The sequence below is a fragment of the Trichechus manatus genome, unplaced genomic scaffold (genome assembly GCF_000243295.1).
Source record: "Trichechus manatus latirostris isolate Lorelei unplaced genomic scaffold, TriManLat1.0 scaffold00073, whole genome shotgun sequence".
NCBI lineage: Eukaryota > Metazoa > Chordata > Mammalia > Sirenia > Trichechidae > Trichechus > Trichechus manatus.
This window is the reverse complement of record NW_004444009.1, coordinates 6,157,181-6,165,737: the sequence shown is the minus strand read 5'-3', so window position 1 is coordinate 6,165,737 and position 8,557 is coordinate 6,157,181.

Genomic DNA, 8,557 nt, shown 5'->3' with positions numbered 1-8,557 from the left:
AGAGAAATTATAAAATTTATTTATTCAACAAAGCATTTTTCTGATATTTAGTACAAGCCAAGACATACACTAGGAGCTAGGCAAGCAGAAATAACCGGCATAGTGCCTGTCTTAATTGTCTAGTGCTGCTATGGCAGTAATACCACAAGTTGATGGCTTTAACAAAGAGAAATTTACTCTCTCACAGTCTAGAAGGCTAGAAGTCTGAATTCAGGGTGCTAACTTCAGGGGAAGGCTTTCTTTCTCTGTTGGCTCTGGGGGAAGGTCCTTGTCATCAATCTTCCCCTGGCCTAGGAACTTCTCAGCACAGGGACCCCTCCTGGTTCTTCATTCTTGGTGGTAGGAGGTCCCTAACCTCTCTGCTTGCTTCTCTGTTTTATATCTCAAAAAAGATTGACTCAAGATACAACTTAATCCTGTAGATTGAGTCCTGCCTCATTAACGTAACTGCCTCTAATCTCATCTCATTAACATCACAGAGATAGGATTTATAACACATAGGATAATCACATCAGATTACAAAATGGTGGACAACCACACAATACTGGGAATCATGGCCTAGCCAAGTTGATGCACATTTTGGGAGGACACGATACAATCCATAACATTCCACCCTTTGGCCCCCCCAAATTCATGTCCTTGCCACATGTAAAACACATTCACTCCATCATATCCCAAAAGTCTTAAATCAACTCCAAGTCCAAAGCCTCATCTTCTGTAAAATTCCTCTTCTGTGAAATCTAGAATACAAGTTATCTGCTTCCAAAGTACAATGGTGAAACAGGCACAAGGTAGACATTTCTGTTACAAATGGGAGAAATTAGAGGGAAAGGAGGGATAACAGGCACCAAGCAAGTCAGCAGAACACATTACATTAGCTCTCAAGTTTTGAAAACAATCCTCTGTTCTCTGAGATCATTTATACAATGGCCCTGTCCTCCAGACTGAGTGTTGGCCACACTCTCTGGATTCGGGGTGGAGGACCTTCAGCCCTGGGCTTCAGCTCTGCCTTCCAGGCCCACTGGAATGGCAACTCTGCTCCCTTGCATTTGGGTGGCCCCATTCTCCTAGTCCCTGTAAGTGCCAACTCCATCCCCTTGGTCCTAGCAGGCCTTATTCTTCTGCCCACTGGGCATGGCAGCCCCACCCCCTCAGCTTTGAACAGTGGATCTGGCCCCACCCTGCTGGCACTGGTGAAAGGCAGCTCCACACTCCAGAATTGAGTTGGTGAAGATCTGACGCTTTGAAACCTAGGAGGCTGCGTCCCACCCTTTGAAATCCCAGAGGCCATGGCTCCACCCTTTTAGATAGCAGAGGTTGTGGCTCTACAGTTTAAGACTGAGGCAGCTCTGTTTTCTGTGTTTCCTGTCTCTTCAGCTTTTGCTTCCTGGTTACTTGGCCTCTTGGCCCCTCAGGCCTCGCCGCCTGCATCTGCCCTGGTCAGGCAAGTGTTCCAAAGCTCTGTATCTCCGCCGATAAGTGCCTGGAGGAATCCCACTCCACCAGTAAACTTTGGCAGGAAGGTACTCAGCTCTCCTGCTCTGTGGTTGGCAAGCCTAGCTCCACCAATAAGTGCCCTCAGGCACCCCACTCTGCCAGGAAGCCTCCTGTGCAAAGGCACTCAGGTCTGTTGCTCCATGGGTCGGATTCAGTGTTGTCTCGAGCTGGTCTCCTGGTTCTGCTGCTGCCGTTTCTCTGCTGCTGCTTCTCACTGTCTTTGCCATCTCCAATGTTACAGCTCTCCTCACTTCCTTCTGAGTCCTCACCAGAATTGTCTTTGATGTCCACAATTCCATCAATAGTCTCTTCAAGGCAATCTAGGCTGTTACTAACAGGCACTCTAAAACTTTTCCAGCCTCTACCCATTACTCAATTACAAAACCACTTCCATTTAGTAGGTATCTGTTAGAGCAGCAATGTACTCTCAAGATTAGGATTTGTTAAAGAAGATTAGGGTGGGATGCAAAACCCTTACTCAGGTCACATCCTTGATCTGATGTAAGGGGAGTTTCCCTGGGGTGTGGTCTGCATCACCTTTCATCTTACAAGAAATGAAAGGAGAAGAGAAGCCAGTAGAGACATAGGGACTTCATGCCACCAAGAAAGAAGCTCTGGGAATGGAGCATGTCATTGGGACCTGGAGTCCCTGTGCTGAGAAACTCCTAGACCAGGGGACGATTGATGACAAGGACCTTCCCCCAGAACTGACAGAAAGAGAAAGGCTTCCCCATGAGCTGACACCCTGAATTTGTACTCTAGCCTCCTAGACTGTACAAGAACAAATTTCTGTTTGTTAAAGCCATCCACTTGTGATATTTCTGTTATAGCAGCACTAGATAACTAAGACAGTGCCGTTCCTCAAAGAGGAAAGGAGAAAGAAGTTAACAATGATTTTACTGAGCAGCCATCATGTGTTATAAGAATTGAATCCTTATGACAATCTTACAAAGAAGCTGAGATTAATCATAAATCAGGAAAAAGCAGTTAACTATCGTGCCTAAGGTCATTGACCATTAAGTGGCAGAGTTAGCATTTAAGCCCGTCAGAAGGGTCTAAAGGCAATGCTCTCTTTCTGTCACAGTTTGCTCCCTCTGGTTGCAAAGATTCTACAATGTCATTATGAGCAAAGATCTATACTCACAAGGTAATGACAGGACCACTGGGACAGAAAATGATGATAGGTGCTTGTTTTGTCACATGGTCTCTAAGTGCCCATTTGGTCTGTAAAGGGGAGATGAAGTTAGAGCAGAGGAGTAGAGGACCCCTTTGCAGCCTTTCCCCCAGTTTTCACAGATTTCCACTCAGTCCAACACATGTTGATTGAATGGCTACTTTGTGCTGCCTTGTGATGCTGTTTAAATAGATACATGAGAGTATATTTTGTTATGGTCTCCTGTGACTGAAGGAAGATGCTACAAGTTCTTAAGTCTGTCTCTAGGGAATCTTTATACTGTTTAATGGTTTGACCAACGGCAGCTATTTGCACCCCCCTGCTGGCAGCAGGAAGTTGTTTTGGGGATTCTTTCGTTCTCAATACCCAAGATATGACCAGTCCAATAAATGGGTGCTAATGTCAGAATGGCCTTTATTCCTGAAGAGTAGCCCAAATACGTGCTAGCCTCAAAATCAGCTACTGGGGTCTGTCATGGATTGTGTCCCCCCAAAAAATGTGCATCAATTTGGCTAGGCCATGATTCCCAGTGTTGTGTGGTTGTCCACCATTTTGTCATCTGATGTAATTTTCCTATGTGTTGTAAATCCTACCTCTATGATGTTAACAAGATGGGATAGGCGGTAGTTATGTTAATGAGGCAGGACTCAATCAACAAGATTGGACTGTGTCTTGAGCCAATCTCTGTTGAGATATAAAAGGGAGAAGCGAGCAGAGAGACAGGGGGACCTTGCACCACCAAGAAAGCAGTGCTGGGAGCAGAGCATGTCCTTTGGACCCAGGATTCCTGCGCGGAGAAGCTCTTAGTCCAGGGGAAGATTCATGACAAGGACCTTTCTCCAGAGCCAACAGAGAAAGCCTTCCCCTGGAGGTGATGCCCTGAATTTGGACTTCTAGCCTACTAGACTGTGAAAGAATAAATTTCTGTTAAAGTCATCCACTTGTGGTATTTCTGTTACAGCAGCACTAGATGACCAAGGCAGGGACTCTGTATGCAAAAAGAATCACTATTGAAGCATAATATTCCATGGTGTTACCAGGAGTTTGAGAGGCTGGGCTTAGCTTCAGTATTGAATAAGGGTTACTGGCTCTGCCCAACATCAGCCTCTCACACACATATAGGTCTAAATGCCTCCTTTGAAACTTTTTTCTTGATTGAGAAAAGATATTCAGTGTAGTAAACAGATTATTCAAATGTAGTAAACCAGGAGACTTCCCATCTGGGAGCAGAAGGCTAAATGGCAACTGTCATATTTATTAACCTTCCACACAAAAGAAATAATAAACATTTCAGCCCTCATAAGAAGTAAGCTTCACCGGATAAAATTTAGGCAGCTAACTATTTACTGTTAGTGTCTTCCACTTCTTTGACTTTTTGCTCCTTTTAGATTATCTGCCTAATGAATACATCTGGTAACATAGTAGTCAGCAATATGGGCTCTGGATTTAGACTGCCTGGGTTCAAATCCTGACTTCATCACCTACTGGCTGTGTAAACTTCATAGGGTTGTTGTAAGGATTAAAAGAGATAGTATACATAAAGCAGTTGGAACTCAGAAACGTTAAGTATCATCATTATCATCATTGACAAGCTTGTCATTTTAATCCTCCTTTCTACTCCTGAAAAGAAAACCAGATGTTTGCATTTTACTTCCTAATTCTCAACATGCTAGAGGAGAGACCAGAGTATGCGAATGGAATGCAAGCATGGGCTTTGCCACAAAATGGGATCATCAAGGGGTGTGATGTTCTCAGCCCAACAGGCTAATTTAGGGATAATTAAGTATAAAGTTTCAGGAAAGAGACAAGATATCAAGGCCATGTGGATACAGAAACATTTGGATAAAATTGCCTAAATGCTTTACAGTTAAATGAGGAGCCAGGAGAGTTTAATCCAAGAGTTCCAAGTGAAAATATATAAATGTGAAATGCAGTCACCAGAGACTCCTATCCGGAGGTACTCTATATACATATTAATTAGCTAATTCAATTTACATGTAGATTTGAGAGTAAATGGCACATTTGGAAAACAAATGTTATGGCAGATAGCAAATAATTAGCTTGGGAATTGATAGTGTAATTAATGAATTAAATGGTGGTTTGTCCTGTACTGACCCAAGATGTGTTCTTCATGTCCATTAACATGGTTCAGGTGGAGTAAGTTATTTGAGTTCTGTATGTCTGATATTTTTATTGTGCACACACACACTTGGGTAGGTGTACCACGTAAAAGTCAAAGCAGTCAAATGTACTGAGCAAAATTTCCCCACCTCCCACTTAGCCATGCTCCAGCTTCTCTATCAGAAACAGGCCATTACTGAAATGGCAGGAATGGTGTCACCATGAAAAAAGTTTAAGGATGAAAAGGGATTGCTTAAACATGCATGCAGAGCTCTGGGTGGGAATACAAAGAACCTGGATGATTCCTTCTCCAGAGCCAATCATCAATGCTGTTTTTGTCTCCCCAGAGTGAAGGAGAAGCAGTGAGGGTTAGTGGGAGGGGGCAGTGGGGACAGCAAGAGTAAAAGAGGAATGGGAGAGAAGAAACACGAACCATTATCACATGAGAGTGAGAAGCAGGAGTAAAAGCCCATAAACCACAGAAAGAAGAACCCCACATCACCCACCCCACTGCACTCTTCTCTTGGGCTCAGGTGGATCTCTCTGATCCCCTACACAAACTGTGTGGGTGGTGCCTGCTGGAACCCACTGACTGTGAGCATGAAGAAACCGCATGCTTGCAGGAAGAAACCCTCAGGCAGCAGGAGAGGCAGCAAGCCCCATGGCACTGAGGCAAAGCCTCTCTGTCTCACTGGGACAGCAGAACTGAGTAAGTTCTGTTGACTATATGTGAAAACAGGCCTGTCTTGCTTCTGCTCAGAGTGAGGTGGAAGTTCAGTCCAGGAAAGAGAGGGTGAGAAAGTACTAAAGAGGAACTGAAGAGCTGGAAGAGCCAGCTACTTTGAAGGAGATGTCCTGGGCTTCTATATCATGCTACCCAGGGAGGCTGCCTCAGATCTTCATCAAAAAAGTCAACTTTTCCTCTCCTCACTGTTGGACTGTAGCAAATCCCTCACTTACAACTTAGAACTCTCCTAGCTTCCATACAGATGGATGTAAATTTAGAGAGGACCAAGCGGGAGAGGAAGGCAGTGGCAGATTAGATAAGAAGAGAAGTGACAGACATTGCAAGGTGAACCAATGAGACAGGAGATGATGTGACTGAATGAATCATAAGCCCAGACTGAGGCAAGATCTTTTGTCCTGAAGAGCCACATCTTCCTGAGGCCTCTAGCTGCTTCCTGTGCTACTCACCAAGAATAGGCCACATCAGATTAACCTCACTTCCTCTGCTGCTATGCTTTGCAAGCTGGTAAATCAAGGGACAGCTATAGATGCAGCATGCACGAACTGCAACAAGGCATTTGGAAAAGAAGGGGCAAGGTGGATATTTATGTGGCTCCATACCTGACAGAAAGACCATACCCAAAGCATGACTAACGCATCATGTTTACCTGGAGGACATCTCTCTGGGTTGTGCCAAAGCGCTTTGCCTTATTCAGCATTTTTACTGGCAAATTCGATGAAGGCAATGAGAGCAGGCTTATCAAGCATTCAGCTGACACAGAATTAGGAGATATCACTACTAAGTCAGTTGACAGGAACAAGATGTAAAGAGCTCCAGCAGACTAGAATGGTAGATCAAAACTAACAAGACAAAACACAGAATCCATAGTTAAGTTCAAGCAATTAGATGTCCAAGGTAGAGGAGACCTGAGTTCATGTATGCAAAATGAAAGCAGTGGTTTTGGTTGATTTCACACGCAATATGAATTACTAGCATGACATATTAAAAAAGAGAAATTTTTGCAGCTTTATATTGCATATTCAAGTGGATATATTCAAGGTCATACATTAACTCTTATGGACTTGTTTTAATTTTCTCCAGCTTCAACTTGAACTTGGATATGAGCAATTGATGGTGTGTTCCCCAGTCGGCTCCTGGCCTTGTCCCCAGTGATGATATTAAGTTTTTCCATCATCTTTTTCCACACATGTAGCTGATTTGATTCCTGTCTATTCCATCTGGTGAGGTCCATGTGTATACCTGCCATTTATGTTGCTGAAAAAAGGTATTTCCGATGAATAACTGGTCTGTCTTATGAAATTCTATCATGCGATCTCCAGTGTCATTTCTACCATCAAGGCCAGATTTTCCAACTAGTCGTCCTTGTTTGTTTCCAACTTTCACATTCCAATCACCAGTAAATATCAATGCATCTTGATTACATATTCGATCAATTTCAGACGGCAAAAGTTGCTAAAAATCTTCAATTTCTTTAACTTTGGCATTAGTGGTTGGTGTGTAAATTTGAAAAATAGTCAATATTAACTGGTCTTCCTTGTAGGCACATGGATATTATCCTATCACTGACAACTTTGTACTTCAGGATAGATCCTGAAATGTTCTTTTTGACGATGAATGTGATGCCTCTTTTCTTCAATTTGTTATTTCTAGCACAGTAGACCATATGACTGTCTGATTCAAAATGGCCAATACCAGTCCATTTCAGCTCACTAATGCCTAGGATATCTAGCTTCAAGTTTTCCATTTTATTTTTGACAACGTCCAATTTTCCTAGATTCATACTTTGTACAGTCCATGTTCCTATTATTGATGGATATTTGCAGTTGTTTCTTCTCATTTTGAGTCGTGCCACATCAGCAAATGAAGGTTCCAAAAGCTTGATTCCATCCACGTCATTTAGATTGACTCTACTTTGAGGAGGCAGCTCTTCCCCAGTCATGTTTTGAGTGCCTTCCAACCCGAGGGACTCATCTTCCAACACTATGTCGGACAATGTTCCACTGCTATTCATAAGGTTTTTACTGGCCAATTTTTTCAGAAGTAGATTGCCAGTTCCTTCTTCTTAGTCTGTCTTAGTCTGGAAGATCTGATAAAACCTGTCCACCATGGTATATCCCACCTGAATTTGGAGACCATCTCAAGAATAGATTTGAAACACTAAACACTAATGACCGAAGGCCAGACAAGTTGTGGAATGACATCAAGGACATCATACATGAGGAAAGCAAACCTGCTGTGGTCAAGTCAATTCCGAATCAAAGCAACCCTATAGGACAAAGTAAAACTGCCCCATAGAGCTTCCAAGGAGTGGCTGGTGGATTTGAACTGTAGACTTTTTGGTTAGCAGCTGAGCTCTTAACCACTATACCACTAGGGCTCTGAAGAAAGCAAAAGGTCATTAAAAAGACAGGAAAGAAAGAAAAGACCAAAATGGATGTCAGAAGAGATTCTGAAACTTGCTCTTGAACACAGAGTAGCTACAGTTAATGGAAGAAATGATGAAGTAAAAGAGCTGAACAGAAGATTTCAAAGGGTGGCTCAAGAAGACAAAATAAAGTATTATAATGAAATGTGCACAGATTTGGAGACAGAAAACCAAAAGAGAAGAACACGCTCTGCATTTCTCAAGCTGAAAGAACTGAATTAAAAATTCAAGCCTCTCGTTGCAACACTGAAGGATTCTACGGGGAAAATACTAAACGACACAGAAAGCATCAAAAGAAGATGGAAGGACTACACAGAGTCCCTATACCAAAAAGAACCAGTCGACATTCAACCATTACAGGAGGTAGCATATGATCACGAACCAAAGATACTGAAGGAAGAGGTCCAAGCTGTACTGAAGGCATTGGTGAAAAACAAGGTTCTAGGAATTGATGGAATACCAGTTGAGACGTTTCAACAAATGGATGCAATGCTGGAAGTGCTCACTTGTCTATGCCAAGAAATTTGGAAGACATCTACCTGGCCAACTGAATGGAAGAGATTCATATTTGAGCCCATTCCAAAGAAAGGTG